The sequence below is a fragment of the Cupressus sempervirens genome, chromosome 5, assembly GCF_028749045.1.
Source record: "Cupressus sempervirens isolate cs-2001-9-10 chromosome 5, ASM2874904v1, whole genome shotgun sequence".
Classification (NCBI taxonomy): domain Eukaryota; kingdom Viridiplantae; phylum Streptophyta; class Pinopsida; order Cupressales; family Cupressaceae; genus Cupressus; species Cupressus sempervirens.
In genome coordinates, this window is record NC_143122.1 from 87,393,362 (window position 1) to 87,411,106 (window position 17,745).

Below are 17,745 nucleotides of genomic sequence, written 5' to 3' on the forward strand. Positions count from 1 at the left end.
ATTCAACAATTATGAGATGATCAATCAAGAAGAAATAGTTGAGAGCTTAAAGTGACACAATTTTCAGAAGATCATATGAAATAAAATGGGTGTGTGAGTAGAAAGAAACTAGAAAGACATTGTGTACAGATGAAGGCATGAAATGGATGGTTTTCAAGCACTCAGTACAAACACTCAGCATTCAGTACATACCATTCGAGATCAAATGGGTGTGTGGGATTATATGCACAGTAAATAATAAAGGAGGGAATTGAACCCTCCTTGATGCTCGCACTTGTTGAGGTCCACTTCAGTAATGGCCCTTCCTGTGAAATTGTTGTCTAAAACTTTTCTAATGAGATAATGTGTTATGAGCTCTTCATCTGTGGGATGAAACGTGATTACAGGAGGCAGTTGTGCATTACCCATATCATGACTATATATAACTAAAGTTAAAAGCCTCTATTATTGAATTCTCTTCCCTATCACCCATATTCATTTCCTTTGCTATTCATGCTTCACATGGGAGTCTTTTTATATGATGATTTATTGTCAATCATGTCCATTCACTACGAAATAATTCTTATTCTACAAATTTGAGATGCTGGAACTTTTGTGGATGTGCAAGCCATCGGAACATACTGTAGGGAGGATGACGAACTTAATCTCAACTATCAGACTCAAGCAAGTGATACAAATTATAGAATCTTAATATATGGTTGTTCAAATTTTGTATCTCCTAAATGATTTCTTTTTAGCGTATAACTTGTTGGGCATAGTTGCCAAGTTTGGTTATTGTATCGGGCATATTAATGAAGAATCATATTAGTTACTGTCGATGATTACAACAGTTTGATTAGTTATTGTCGATATTTTTCAGGCATTCTATAAAACAGTTCACATGCCTTCCGTATGATATGACATTTTGCATGCATCCTCCACTCTCTCATCTAGCTGATGATGGATTACAGAGAGTGATCTGAAATGATGACGCTAAAAAACACACAATCAAATCCAAAATGAACTTGCATTACAAATGGATTGTGGAAATCTGATATTGTTGATTTTGCATGCATGTCTACCAGGACAATCACAACTTAAACATATCTGATATTAATGTGATCAAGTTTCCACAATCCATCATAGTTTTGTGCATCAGTTTCTGGATTAGATTGTGTGACAATTTTTACCATCAACGTTTCGCATCACACTATGTGATCCATCATCAGGATGAGAGAGCAAGAGATGTCAAACAAAATAAGTGACATCTCTTGCTCTCTCATCCTGATGATGGATCACGTAGTGTGATTCGAAACGTTGATGGTAAAAATTGTCACACAATCTAATCCAGAAACTGATGCACATATCTGATATTGTTGATTTTGCATGCATGTCTACCAGGACAATCACAACTTAAACATTAAGTTGTGATTGTCCTGCTAGACATGCATGCAGAATCAACAATATCAGATTTCCACAATCCATTTGTAATGCAAGCTCATTTTGGATTTGATTGTGATTTTTTTAGCGTCATCATTTCAGATCGCTCTCCGTAATCCATCATCAGTCAGATGAGAGACTGTAGGATGCATGAAAAATGTCATATCATATGCAAAGCATGTGAACTATTTTATAGAATGCCTAAAAAAAATTTACACCCAAGCGTTGGTAGAAATTTCTACCTTCATTGGTCAAAATTTCTACCTTCATTGGTCAAAATTTTTGACCTTCATTGGTCAAAATTTCTACCTTTCTTGGTCAACATTTCCTACCTTCAATGGTCAAACTTTTCGACCATCATTGGTCAAAATTTCTACCTTTTTTGGTCAACATTTTCTACCTTCATTGGTCAAAATTTTCAACCTTCATTGGTCAAAATTTCTACCTTTCTTGGTCAACATTTTCTACCTTCATTGGTCAAACTTTTTGACCTTTATTGGTCAAAATTTCTACCTTCATTGGTCAAAATTTCCACCTTTCATGGCCAATACTTTCTACCATCATTGGTCAAAATTTCTACTTTTATTGGTCAAAAATTATATCTTCATTGGTCAAAATTTCGACCAATTCTAGGCAAAACTTGCACTATGGCTATTGAAGTTTTTCGACCAAAGTATTGGTCAAAATTTTGACCAACTAGAAGGTTGGTTGAACTTTCGACTGAAAAAATTCTGACCAATGAGTTGGTCAAAGTTGGTCGAAGTTTGGTCAAAAAGTGGGTCAAAATTTTGACCAATAATGGTCGAAAAATGGCCTCAAATGTATTAGTGATATATAGGACGAACAAGTTTAAGGAAAAGAGGTTCACAAGAAACCATATGGACTTTCAACCGTAGTCTTGCTTTAAAGAGTCATGGGACAATATCCAAGTTATAATTTAGAGCCATGCAAGTTAGATTTTATAACTTTGATATCTTGTTCATCATATCCACAAACTTTACCTCAATATCATGCATTTGAAAGAATGTTGATCCCAAATCATAAATTGATTGAAACTCCTCAAAAGAAGGAGCACTATTAATGGATAGTAAATTCTTTGTGTTAGCCTACTTTACATGAGTATGATAATCTTTTACAATGTGAGAACTTAATAATGTTTAGGTAGATTATATTCTCTTTGTACTCTTCAAGGATTCAATGAAATCCCTAAAAAAAGCATTCATCACTCTAATGTGCATTTTATTGGAAAAAAAAAAGTAGGAGACATGAGATATTCGATCTTAGGAAGGTCTCAAGTCTTAGAGGAAGTATCTTTAGCAATGTCTTCTTTAGTAGATGTAACTAGCGTACATGTTGGCACATTAGAAGGCATTGATGGGATCAAATTCTTAAAGGTTGAGGTAATCAAAGTCTAACTACTTGTCATTTCAAATGGATGTATGACATCAAGATCAGCCTTGATTGTTTTAGGTTAAGGTAAAAACAGGTTTTGAAGGGACCCCAAAACCCTTTACATCAAAAAGAAAGATATACCATGAAGCACTACCAGGTTTTAAAAGGACCTGAAACCAGCTGAACATCTAAACCAGGTTTTACAGGGACCTGAAACCAACAAATGTATCCAAAAAAAGCAACCAAAAAATACACTGGATCCTGGAAAGTAAATAGACTGGAAGGCAAGGCAACCAGCGAGCCAGAGCCACAACCCGCTCATCATCACAAAAAAACCAATCAGAATAGGGGAACTTAAGATTTTCCTTTTGATTTGAAGTTTCCCTTATGCGACCAAAGGTTCATATCTAAAGGGGGAGCAGAAGGCTTAGTTCACTTACTCTTTACCGCTATCCACCCGTCCTCAATCTTCACAGCCTCAGAGGAAATAGAACAGTGGAACCCAAGGGGTGCTGAAGCCGCAACAATCTCCCTATGAGAATCAATTGACAACTAGCCCTTAGGAAGAGCATCTGAAACAGGGGAAGAGACCAAAGAGGGGACACCCTCCTCTTCCACCAGCTCCAAATGATTGCCAAGAGAGACCTCAGCCATAGAATCCACAGGAGCATCTAAGGATTGTTTCACCGTATAGTGCTCAGAAGAGGCCCCTGACCACCATGAAGGTGGTCGCCTTGATTTAGACTTCCTAGCAACACACTGAGTAGCAATGTGACCAGTCAAGTGGCAATTCCTGCAATGAAAAGGGATACCTTCAAAATCCAGCATTTGTGTCCAAGAACCCCTTAGGGAATCCAAGCAAATCGCCTCAGGGAGGCCCTTAGAAAGATCCAACTCAACAAGAAAGCGCACACAGGTCGAGTGGAAAATATCAAACGTGTCAGAATCCACATATAAGAAAACACCAATAGCATTCCCAATAGTTTCAAAAACTGAATCATGCCAAAGATGTATTAGGACATTTGGAAGTCGAACCCAGATAGGGAACTTGTTAAAGGACTCTGAAAGTGGATCGAAATCCATATACCACGGTTTGGCCATAAGTGGATATCTGCCCTACTAGGGAAAACTATTGTGACACAAAACAATCTTCCTGTCATTAGTGCTTTCAAATTTTTCTATAAAGAAGCATTTTGCACATGGAAAGATATGGACATTATTGTCTATAAGTGGCACCCAATTCTTGGAGATCAACCTTGATCGTTACTATTTTATTTTTAGCAATAAACATCATAGAACAATGTAGAGAAAATGACCACTCCTAATGTGTGAATTCAATCTTCCCAAAGGATTTGGTAAAGGTCCCAGTATGACATATACCAAGGTGGGTATGGTGACTAGTCATAATCTTAAAAGGCAAGACTACAAGACCTAAAGTTTGTTGACCAATTTTATAGAATCCCTGAATAAACAAAGAAGAAGCTATAAGATAAGTTGTATCAACATTGACTTTAGATAATAGATAGAGATAATGAAGTCCCTAAAAAAAACATTTGTCACCCTAATATGCATTTTATTAAGAAAAAAAAGTAGGAGACGTGAGATATTCAATCTTAGGAAGGTCTCAAGTCTTAGAGGAAGTATCTTTAGCAACATCTTATTTAGTAGATGTAACTAGTGTACATGTTTGCACATTAGAAGACATTGATGGGATAAAATTCTTAAAGGTTGGGGTAATAAGATAAGATAAATTTATTAATGTCCAAGAGGAGACCAATGAGGGTCTAAGGGACTGGAAACTGTATAAAGGGAAAATGCCAGCAAGGGGAGCACCAAACAGTGTCTGCAGAAAGAACATGAAAGCAAAACAACAAAAGAACCAAGAAAAGGAATAACAACAACTAAGAACTCCTCACAGGTGAGAAGTAGTCCATAATGGAAAGGTGGGCATTAGAGAAATCAGGTACTCTGAAAGGTCGTCTCTGAGGTCTACTAGAGGGACACTGCCAAGTGAGATCTTTGCAGGGTCTCACAGATCTGGTGTGAACCAAGGTAGTGCACGGAGGCCGCTTCAATCCTCGGGCAGGGACTGTAGGACTAAATAAAGAGGTGATGAGCTGCGTAGGGGTCAATGTCGAGCAAAGCTATTTTATTGTCATTTCACATGGATGTATGACATCAAGATCAGCCTTGATTGTAACTATCTTATTGTTAGCAATAAACATCATAGAACAATGTAGAGAAAATGACCACTACTAAAGTGTGAATTCAATCTTCCCAAAGGATTTGGTAAAGGTCCCAATATGACATATACCAAGGTGGGTATGGTGACTAGTCATAATCTTAAAAGGCAAGACTACAAGACTTAAAGTTTGTTGACCAATTTTATAGAATTCATGAATAAACAAAGAAGAAGCTATAAGATAAATTGTATCAACTTTGACTTTAGATAATAGATAGAGATTACAAACTGAGAGTTGAACCAACGTTAATCAAAGTATGCCTAATGGAAATATTATTTGTTACTTATTTTTGCCTCTCGCTAAAATTTGAACTTTGAATGCAAGCCCTCCCAATGGTCACCTTCCATCTTTAATATTATTTTAAATGCCGTGGAAATGTCAAAAAAATAAAGCATTTAAAACCTTATGTTATTTCCTTCCGTTGGCCTGCAACTTTCCGTGCCATCAGATCTTGTTTAGATCTACGGTGGGCACTTTCCCACATTTTGAAAATGCACTACCTTTACGTAATGCGAGGAAACCCCTTTGTGACACATGGACCGGTGGGTCCTTTCATTTTGTGTGGGCTACAGAAGGGAGAGCTACTGGCTGAGCTGGCAATTCTATTGGCGCCCGCTTGCCCACATTCTGAGTTTTGTCAGATTTCCTGACAATGCGGGGAAGCGCTTTTCAAATGCGTGGCAGGTGGGTCCGTCTTCTTTGAGCTGTCGTAGATAGGGTGGACAAGGTGGCAAGGCGAGTTGGTAATTTGATTGGTGCCCGCATTCCCGCATTCTGAACTTTGTCAAACTTCCTGACAATGTGGGCAAGCGCATTTTTTCCATGTGTCCTCGCGGGCCCAAAAGAACAAAGGCTAAAGTTGCAATGATGTGGCATGTTCTTAGTTGTACCTTCCATCATTAGATCTTCAAGGATCAATGGCTGGCGCATTCTCGTAATAAGGAGTTGCGAGGAAATTAAACAATGTGGGTATGCGCCCTTGCAACGCGTGGCATGGCGTGACGTCATGGGCCTACTTTTCTCAAAAGGTAATGACAGCTCATCTTCTGTGGCCGTTATCAAGTGAGTTAGAGTATGAAGAGGGCATTTCATTGGTCCATCCAGTTGACTAGGCATGCAGTCGTATAGGATTCTGATCGCCGTAGATTCAAATGGGATCAAGAGCTGGCACTTTCCCGCATTATGAAGTTGCAAGGAGATTAAGGAACGTGAGCAAGCGCCTTGTTTTCGCGTGTCCTCGTGGGGCCAGGGTTGTTTCATAGGCCGCAAGGTGGTGCTAATTGGATGCCAGGTTAGATGCTGAGTGTTTCATGGGCCCAGAATTTTGAAGAGCAAGTGCAGTAATATGGGGATCTTTCACGATCGTTGATCTCACAAAGATCAACAATCTGGGCTTTCTCGCATTATGAAGTTATGAGGAAGTTAAGCAATTTGGGGAAGCACCTGAGGGACACGTGTCTTTGCAGGCCTGAGGAGATACATTACGGCTAGGGTATTAACGGAAAGGCTGACGGTTATGAGACATCACGGTCAAGGTTTTGAGGAGGTGGCACAGTTGGTAAAGAAGACATGGTCAACTGCGTGGAGACTCTGCAGAGTGGCAAAACAAAAGAAGATCATTGGTCCACGTGGCTCATCCTGGTGGTAGAACTCAATTGACTTGTTGACCCTGGTAATTCATGAACCAAAAAATGAAGGGAGTCAAATTTTCCCGCGCAATCTGATCCCTGTGATCAATTCCAACCACCCTCAAATGAATGCTAAACCCAGGAGAACACTCCACCACCCCAGTTGATCCATCTACTTGGTCAGACAATTTAATGGCACCGTTTCTATCTTCTCAGGGCCCCTTTCCAACAAAGATCGGATATCATTGCATCTGGATCTGTGCTCAGGTCAGATTTGCCCTAGATATGCATGATTGTTCTCTGTAAGACTTAATGGCAGTGGTTGTGGAGTAACTTCAGTTAGAGGAAATCTTAGTTATGCCTGAACTATAAAGGCAATTTTTTGTAGATTTTGTAAAAGTCAACTCTTCTCTGACTTCTCTGATATTGCTCTACAACTTCAGTGTAAATTCCTTTTGCCTCTGAACTGTATGGCATTTTGCCTTATCTCCTTCCGCCATTGATGTAAAGTGCAAGAACTATTTTCCTCTCATTGGTGTATTTTAGAGATCTGCAATCTTGCATGACTGTATCTCTTTTGGCCTATGAATGGTATATAAGTGAATCCTCTCTTTCCCTGTGTCATTCATTTGGGTTTTTTGATATGCATGTGATTGTTAGATTAAAGCAAGTCTGAATGTGTATATCTTTTGGTGTCATGATGCTTCAATAGTGCATGTATGGGAAAATATTGGTTTGAACACTCTATTTTGGTGCATCACCCCCTTAGATTAGAATAGGTATATTTGCTTTCGTGCATTCCTTCTCCCTTTTCCTCTCCAAGAGTAGTTAGGTGCACCTTGATAGTCAAGGAAGTCGGCCTTCTTTGGAGACTCAACCTCATAGTTCAAGTCCCATAGCTTGGAGGTTTTTTCCATGTTTCAAAAAGTTGTCCTTAGGTAAAAACTTTGGATGTGGACGCAAAATTTTGTGACAACATTATTCATACAAACTATTAACATTAAATATTAGGCTCTATTGTGTGGCTTTGCAGGTAGAAGTTTGTGTAGATAGGATGTAATATTTAGCATATTTGTATAAATGTGTTCCACCAATGCATGTGCACTCATCAGTCTAGCAAAACAAGGTTAGTGAGTCTTCTGCAAAGCTTTTTGAAGCATGCCCTAGTAAATCAAAGTAGTCATATGTGAATCCAAATGTGAGATCTTAGCAAACATAAAACAGAGTTGCTCAATGAGATTGTATTCACTTTGGTGTTTAGTGATAGGTCATCTTACTTATTCATTCTAGTGTTCTAGGCATGGACTATTGTTGTATAAGGAACCTCAAATGTAATAGATTATGCATACTTCAAGAATAAATCTTGTGGGTGATCTTCAAAAGGAACACTACAAACATAAATTACTTTCTTTTGAGATAGACTAGTTGAGATTCCCATGAATGAATAATCACTTAGGCCTACTAGGAGCAACAAAAACTATAGTAATGTTACAAATTTGTCATCGATGTCACCCTCTAACATGTGCAAATATTTCCTTAAAATGACATTATTGAAAATATTAAAGCTCTAAATTAAAAGATCTAACATTCTTACATTAGGTTCACCAAAGTATAAAGGAGAGGACTCGCCACCCTCAAGATGATGGGGTCTCAAGGCGCATACAACCCTCAATTTCACCAAATTATCTAGTTAGATGGTTAAAACGAAAATGATGAAGAGTTCTATACAATGAAGTTGAAATTGTGCTAACTTGAGAAGAGGCAATAAACTAAAATTGTCATAGTTACGATAATATATAGAAAGGCAAAAATGTTACTTTGCAAAAAACAAAAAACATAGAGGTCAAAGAAGTCACTCCCAGGCAACCATCTCTTGGCTATTAACATTAGTGTGTCTGCACTATCATCCTAATGAAAACACTTGAGGACCTCCTAAAAAGAAAAATTTACTTTGACAATTCTTCAGATTGACACACATGGAGATAAGAAAAATGTTGGGGTTGTTTAGGGGTTTGCCTCAATGAAACCCCTACTTTGGTCTTTCACCCTCCATAAATAGTTAAACAAGATAGAAAATACACAATCAAATAATAGATAATAGACAAGAGAATAAATAAATGTGGGATAAAACTAAACCTCACTATGGAGAACTGCTATCACAATGAATAAAAGGCATGTACACAATTTTATAAAGACAAAAAGAAATAGAGCTTTTATCAACAACATGTGGCTCCTCTCTTGATGCAGTTTCACAGATGTGACATTGGGGAAATCAAGAGCCTTGATTGTTATTCTTGTAATGGTTCTGACAAAGGAATATGTAACGGCTCTAATTGTGCAGTCCAATCATTGCTGACTCTTCCTCTTCTCAGTGTTTTCATCTTCCATTGAATGTGACTAAAAAAGAATATGTAAAGCCACTTGATGATGTTTTACATTGTACTGAGAATTATAATTCAAATAGAGATATTGTCTTGCTTGAAGAGTGGATGTAGTCCAGACATTTTGGATGAACCACTATAAATATTTGTGTTTCCTCTTGCATTCTTGTCTCGTTTTACTATAGATTTTATTTATGTTTTTCAGCATTTTTGTTTGGCTCAACAATTGGTATTAGAGCTATAAGATCGTTCCATTTTTTGGAAATTGGTGAAGATTTACAGGCGCTGTGAATGAGGTGGATAAGTGGAAAATCAAAAAAAATTGTTGGGCAAAACTTTAGGCTATGGAAAGTTCAGTAGATAGAGTATTTTCTCATTAAGCAAGATTTAAAACTTGCATGGCTTGGTAAAAGAAAGGGACAAGGAACATAGACAGATGAAGAATGGGAAAACTCGATTTGAAAGCAAGGCCAACGATTTTCATAGCTCTCTCAAGTAACATGTTGTTTAACATTTAAGCTAAGAAGACAAGTAGAGAGCTAGTTGAGAAATTATCTTCATTGTATGAGATACCTTCAACATCAAATAAAGTTTTTATAGTGAACAAGTTATATAATCTAAAAATGAAAGAAGGGAGAGTGATGTTGAATCATCTAAATGAATTTAATACATTAGCCAGTCAACCCATTTCAGTTGGTTTACCATTAGATGATGAAATATTATGTTCACTTTTGAACAACTGGGAAGGTGTAGTAATGGCTGTGAGCACTTCAATAGCAGCCAAGAGAAAGCTGAAATTTGATGAAGTTGCAGCCAGATTACTTAGTGAAGACATTCAAAGGAAGCACCAAGAACCTTCAACATCGAATAAAGTTTTTATAGTGAACAAGTTATATAATCTGCAAATGAAAGGAGAGTGATGTTGAATCATCTAAATGAGTTTAATACATTAGCCAGTCAACTCATTTCGGTTGGTATACCATTAGATGATGAAATAAAATCCATTTTATTATTATGTTCACTTCTGAACAACTAGGAAGGTGTAGTAATGGTTGTGAGCACTTCAATAGCATCCAAGAGCAAGCTAAAATTCGATGAAGTTGCAGCCACATTACTTAGTGAAGACATTCGAAGGAAGCACCAAGAACCCTCTTCCGATGATGCTTTAACAATTGTGAGAACCAGAAATAAAGGTAGAAGTCGTGAAAGAGGAAGGCATAACAATAATGGAAGAGGCAGATCAAATCATCATTCAAGATCTATAGGAAGAAATGGTACTTGTTGGTTTTGTGGTAAACCAGGGCACACAAAGAAGCAATGTTGGTATACCATTACATGATGAATAAAAGCCATTTTATTATTATGTTCACTTTCGAACAGGTTGGTATCTTGAGCTTAAACAACTCCATGTCAAAATAGTGTTCCTACATGGGGATATTGCAGAGAAATTATACATGGAACAGCCAGAAGGATTTGCTAAATAGAGGCAAGAACATCTATATTGCAGGTTAAATAGGAGTTTATATGGGCTGAAGCAAGCTCCACGCCAATGGTATTTAAAGTTTGATAACTTCATGACACAACAATTCACTCGTTGTGAATCAGTTATGTGTGTTTACTACAAAAAGTTTCCTACTAGTGAGTTTGTGTTTTTGCTACTTTATGTTGATAATATGTTGACTATTGGGAATAGCATACAAGTTATTCATGAGTTGAAGACGCATTTGGCTCTTGGTTTTTCCATGAAAGACTTAGGGGCAGCAAAGAGGATTTTTGGGATGGATATAATCACAATTAGACAAAGACAAGAAATCAAATTGTCTCAATAAAAATACATTTTAAAATTTTTAGATAAGTTCAATATGTTGAATGCCAAATTGGTTGCCACTCCACCGGCTGATTATTTTCGATTGTCTTCCAAGATGTATCCTTCCACTCTAGAAGAAAAATGTGAGATGGATGGTATTCCTTATTCTTCAGCAATTGGGAGTTTGATGTATGCGATGGTCAGCATGCATTTGGATCTTGCTCATGTAGTGGGAGTTGTGAGTGGTTTTATGAGTAATCCAAGAGGAACTCATTGGCAAGTAGTTCAATGGATTCTTCGGTATTTGAGAGGCACTTCCTCTCATGTTTTAAGTTTTAATAGTAAGACTCTTTATATTTGTGGTTATACTAATTCTAATATGGCTGGAGACTTAGACAAAAGGAGATCTACAACACGCTATGTGTTTACTTTTGCCGAGGAAGCAATTAGCTAGACTTCTCACAAGCAACAAGTTGTTGCTCTTTCCTCTATTTAGGTTGAGTACATTGCTCTTACTGAGGGGGATAAAGAGTTGATATGGTTAATGCGGTTGTTTGGAAAGTTGGGATTTAAACAAGCCAACTTCACTCTATTTTCCAATAGTAGGAGCGTCATTCATTTGGCTAAAAATTCAGCTTTCCACAGTCACACAAAGCATATAGAGACCAGATTTCATTTCATAGGTCATGCTCTTGAAGAGGGAAGATTAAAGTTAGAGAAGATTGATACAAAGGTTAATCCAGCTAATGCATTCACAAAGTTTGAACTCTATAGAGCTCTCGGCATTGTCACGGCATAGCCATAAGAATTCCAAGTAAGGGATATCTTTGTGCAACATTGATCGGACTTAAAGTGGGAAATTGTAACAGTTCTGACAAAGGAATATGTAATGGCTCTGATTGTGCAGTCCAATCATTGTTGACTCTTCCTCTTCTCAACATTTTTGTCTTCCATTGAATGTGACTGTAAAAAATATGTAAAGCCACTTCATGTTGTCGTTCATTGTACTAAGAATTATAATTCGAAATAGAGATATTGCCCTGCTTGAAGAGTGGATGTAGTCCAGACATTTTGGATGAATCACTATCAATCTCTGTGTTTTCTCTTGCATTCTTGTCTCGTTTTATTTTAGATTTTATTTATGTTTTTCAGCATTTTCTTTTCGCTCAACAATTCTTACTTGAGCCAAAACAATATTTTGATAAACTTTACTACAAGAACAAAAAAAAATAGTAGAATGAACAAGTTTGTGTGTGTGTGTGTGTGTGTGTGTGTGTGTGTGAGAGAGAGAGAGAGAGAGGATTTTGTTTACCCAAATTAATGGGAAGAAGAATTATAAAAAATTGGCCATATGACATACAGTGCGGACGAAATATTTTGAAACATTGCAATTTAAATTTCAAACATCTTGAAACATTAGTGCATCGTGCAAACATCTACACATCACACTATCATTTGACTAAATTATTCTTGATTTTCAAACTAAAAATTATTAAATGCTTCATTATTGCCACCTACGAGGATAACATCATTAAATTGTGATCATAGAGATTATGTAGACATTGCAATATTGTTGATTGTGATAAAGAATTTTTGAAATAAAACATCATCAATGATTTTAGAAAATAGGCACTTGTGAGTTGCTGAATGAAAAAATATGGGACAGAAATGGTTGGCAAACTCTAATTGGGATGAAAAAGTAAAGACACGTTGGTCTAATTTTAAAATCCCCTCCAATATAGAAACAAGAATGTATCAAATTCCAATATACAAACAAGAGTGTATTGAATTCAAAGGAAAAGATGAAACTTGTCAAATGGCTAGGCCCTCGAAGAGGTTGATTGAAAGTCAAATTTCAATGGGGCCTTCCAAGGTAACCCGAGGGCCTCAAATGCGTGTTGTATCATCAAAGATGAGGCAAGACACCTCGCCTAGGCTTCATCATCCAAACTCAAAGTGGACACCAACAATGTCGCTAAGTTCAAAGGTTTGTACAGTAAACTCAATCTTTGCATTTCAAAGGATACAAGAATAATTGAAAATTGAAGGTGATTCTATGATCTACATTGCTGCCATCAAAAAGAAGGAAATTTTGATTTACATATTGCCACGATGGTGGAGAGAATTTCAAAAAATGTTATATCGGTCGGAGGACTTTTGTTTGGAAATATTTCCAAGGTATCAAAACTAGCAACGAATTACCCAGACAGCCGAGGGATGACCAAGTGAAAAATCTTCAACTCTCCAATCAGATTTTGTACCGCAAAGGCTTGAAACAAATTATGAAGCCTAACGTTTCATTGAACGGTTAATGGGGTTCCCTTTGTCCGCATTGGGAGTTTTTGCTGTACTTGGTTGGGCAACAACTGCGAAGAATTGCATTGAGCTCCCATGTCCTTGCCATACAGAGTAGACAAATGCACAAATAGGATGGTCAATTAAGGCAAACATGAATGGTTTCATGGAGGCCACTAGAAAGGTATTATTCCTCCACGACGATCGTCTATACGAAGAATTTTCTACAAACATTGTGCTAATGGTTTCCGTAAAGATACTTGATGCACTTCAATCGGGGCCAACTAAAAATAAAAAATGAAAGAGAATGGAAAAACCCATCGCATTTTAGGGGTCTACTTCACGCTTTTCAAGTTTCAAAAGCTTTAAAAAAAATTCCTAGCACTTTGAATCGCCACATTGCCATCAAGTTTGCACTGAAACGGGAGGCTTGTCACAGGTTCATTTCAGAGGGGATAAAAAGAAGATTCGTAGATAAATCCTCAATCAATTCAAACTCAAATCCAATTCCAAGTTGTTTCATACCCAAAAAAATTAGGTAAAACGAGTGATTAGACAACTTGGTTGCAACCTAAAATTTAATAAAAATGACTCCTTGTTTCGCAAGCCAAAAATCAGCGAGTGAATGATTAAGATAGCATTACAAATATGAAAGAGTAATGTGATGTCCAAAAGGCATTTGAAATAACTATATAAAACCATTGATTTTCAAGCAGGAAATTGACAGCCAATAGAATGAATTATAACACATCTTTCAAAGAAAAATACTTTTTGAAGAGGTTTCAGGTACAAGTGCGCCCATATCGGATTGCTAAAACGTTTCTATGGTGACTTTCGCTGGTTGGTAGCTCACAAGCTTCATGCCTCTAGTGGGCTACCTTGCAGGTCTGAACCCTCTATCCACGAAAAAAAACAACTAAACAAAGGTATTAAATGTTGGGTATGTGAAGCCCAATGGTCAAGCCTTCCAGCTTCTCCCATCTCTTCACTAGTCAGTTGTATATACTTATATAAATTGTTGGGTACATGCCATGGATGTAATGTATTGGTTAAACAATAATAGGAGATTTACCTGCTTCAAGAGTGAATGTAGGTAAGTTTGTCGAGCCACTATAATTTGTTATGTGTTTGTTCTATTTTGTTATCGTTGTCTTAATATGATTGTTGAGTTTATCTGCTCGATTGAAACTTACAATTGGTATCAAAGCTTGGTTGAAAACAAGGAGCAGATATGGAGTACGACGAGGTTCTTAATTTGACTTCAACAAAAGTTGCAGCAAATGATTGGGTGATTGATACAGGGGCATCATTCCTTACTATCCCGCATAGGGAGTTTTCCAAAACATTTCAAAGTGGCAATTTTGGTAAGGTATTTCTTGTTGATGATAAATTTCTGAATATCATTGGTAAAGGAGATGTTTTGTTTTAACTAGCCAATAGAAACAGTTGGCTGCTACAAGATGTTAAGTATGTCCCTCAACGCAAAAATAATTCTATTTCAGCTGGGCAATTGTTCTCTCAAGCCATGGAATCAAATATTTGTCTCTTCCATGCATCCGAAAATCGAACTATGGCCTTTTGTGGAAACGTAAAACCAAAACGTTGGAACAGGATCCTCTATCTGGTGGACGACATGTCACGACTCGCCGTTAGCAGAGCCATCGAAGAAGGGGTCTTTGATTACCAATTCACTTGGAGGACCAACAGCGACATCATTGGATCCTTCATCGGATGCATGGTAAGGGCAAAGGTGGATGCTAAGGCCATTATAAGACTTTGCTCTGATATATTTGTCCCAACTTGGAGGAAGGGATTGGAGAAAGCCGTTAAAAGTATTGACAACAAATTCTGTATTCCATTACTAGAGAAGTATATGAAACTACCGCTGGGGGCCCCTGAATTGGAAACTATTTTTCGGCGTCCGTCTCTGGTAATTCGGGAGCTTGGCCTTTTATCGCGAATGGCCTAAAATGGAGGCAAGTATCCATTTTTTGCTCCGCTAGCAAGGAATCATAGCTGATGATAACAGGGAGTGGTTAATGAACTACCTTACTCTGTCCAAGGCCTACATACAACCAGGAGTGAACTTTGACAACCTGGATGCTCTAGAGTTTTGCATGCCAAATTCAGAAAAGTCTAGCAAGGCTAAAATTGGTTTCAAATTCCCTCCTAACTTTCATGTTGAGAACCCCAATGACATATTTGAAGTCATCATGGTGGTCTGGAAATAAGGGGTGGCTTCTTTTGTTTTTTGTGTTTTGATTAAGAATAGCTAGGGTTCTGTTTATAAGCGAATAGATAAGGTGCCATGTATAGTATGGGTGGGTTATAGTCTAATCCAAAGATATTAAGATTTTCGACCACGGCTTATATGCCTTCTATAATGTAACCTCTATCTATGTACATAGCTCTATATTGTAAATGATAACAGTTATACCCTCTTATATAAATATGTATGGATATTTGGTTGAATATAAGATGTATGTTTTATACAATTGATTGTTTGTTAATCTGTAACATGAATGCTTCAGTATTTAAAGAATTTTGGTTTTCTGTTCTAAATCCTTATTTTGAATACATATTTCCTTTTATGTCTGTAATGGCTTAAAATTTAATTTGGGTTTAAATTATCTATTCAGAATTCTTAGATAGTATTATGTTTTATTGGTTCTCCTTTGTTTTTTACCATAAGCTAGATTAGGATTTAGAGCTCTTCAAGAATTTTGTCTCAGTTTTGTGATCCTCTATTGTTAGGGCAAGTTCTGAGAAAGTTTTAAGACTTGTCTATGTTGCAATCGGTAGAATTTGTGGTGTTGGATGGTGGCTACAGGTTTTCTTGGTTCTGTGCTTATCTTGAGTTAAGTTATATAGTTTCAGCTTCAGTCCCATTTCCCCAGCTTGATGGTAGATCCGCTCTTCCTTGTTTAAAGTCTCAAATTAGGGTTCGTCTCCATAAGACTAGGGTTTGGCATTGGTTCAGATTGTCTCTATAGCTCATTGTTTAGAACTAAAACTTTATTGGGCTCCCTTGAGGATCAGTGTTGAGATTGATAAAATGAGGTTGTTTGGATTCTCTAATCCTTATTTAGTAAAAGCGGTATGGTAAATTAGCTGTGGTGAGTAGTTTGAATATGAATTTGAAACTGGTGCTAAGGGTAACCCGACTTCAATTTGTATTCATTTTGCATACTTATGGAGATCTCCACTAGAGGTTAGGGTTCAAGGCATCGTTTGGATTAGGCTTGATTGTTATTTCTCCATGAGATTATCAATGAACTTCGAATATTAAGCACTATGTTTTTATCTGTACTAACCACCATTTTTTAGTACAGGGTTATTCAACTTTCGATTTCATAGAGGTGGTTTTTTCAAATGATTGTTTATATTGTATACTAACTTGCTAACCAATCAAGTTTTTATGGAATGAGTGCTGCTCTAATCAAAAGTTCTATGCGCTAATATACGAATTCTGATATTTCTACTGACAGTTTATATTCATAATAGAAACTATGTCGACAAGGGTATGCCCCTCACTATGTTGTAATTTTGAAATTGTATTTGATAGGTCATGATCTCACTGGGGTATGCCCTTTTTAAGATGTAATTATATAGGACTATATGTCCCGGGTAAGATTGGAGGTTTTCTTCTCCGTTCTTTCCTACCAGTGCTCGTTTGAACGGAGTCAAGCTGATGTTATTTTTATTTTTAAATTAATAAAATCATCCAAAGCTTCGGTCGTTTACCGATCCAAAAAAAACAAAAAAAATTGTTCTCTCAAGGATTTTATGCCAGGTTGGAATTCAATAAATGGAAGGTGACAAAAGGGTCCTTATTAATTGTAAAAGGAAGTAAAATAAATACTTTGTATCTAGTAGAGACTCTCAATGAAGTGGGAGTAGAGACTCTCAATGAAGTGGGAGCTATCCGCAATGGTAATGTGAAGCGGTGGCACAAATTTCTCAGGCATCCACATCAACGAGATGTTGAGAAAGAGCAGCTAAAGCATAAGGTAAGAAATTGGAAAATAGATATCACAAACTACGATTTTAAGAAATTGAAAGTAATGTCTGATAAAGAATCTATTGCTATTGAATATGTAATTATGCCAATGGAAATAAACAAAGTTCTTGATGAATACTTCATCAGTGAAATAGATGAAATGGAAATAGATGATCTAGATGGTCTTGATTGGAGAGAGAACGGAGCAATTTCGGCCGAAATGTCTATAGAATGCAAAGAGGCAAAACTGGTTGTGAACGAGCATTATAGGAACACAAGATTGAGTTGGGAGAACCGATAGCAATACTTTTGTTCTTTTCTTTCCTGCGGAGAACATTAGCAAGGAAGTTACCATGGACGACAACTTGGGTAAGTACATAGGTCCAAAGATCGACTCTGGTGAAGAGTACGATGGAGAAAAAGATGAGCGACTGCATAAGCATGAGGATGACGAAGAGGGTGGCCATCAAGGTGATGTCAAAGAAGCCAAGATCACATACAGTGGTATTATCTCTTCCCAGTGGGAGTATGGGTTCTTGAGCTCCATATCAGAATTGCCAGGATACCTGCCACGAGGCTG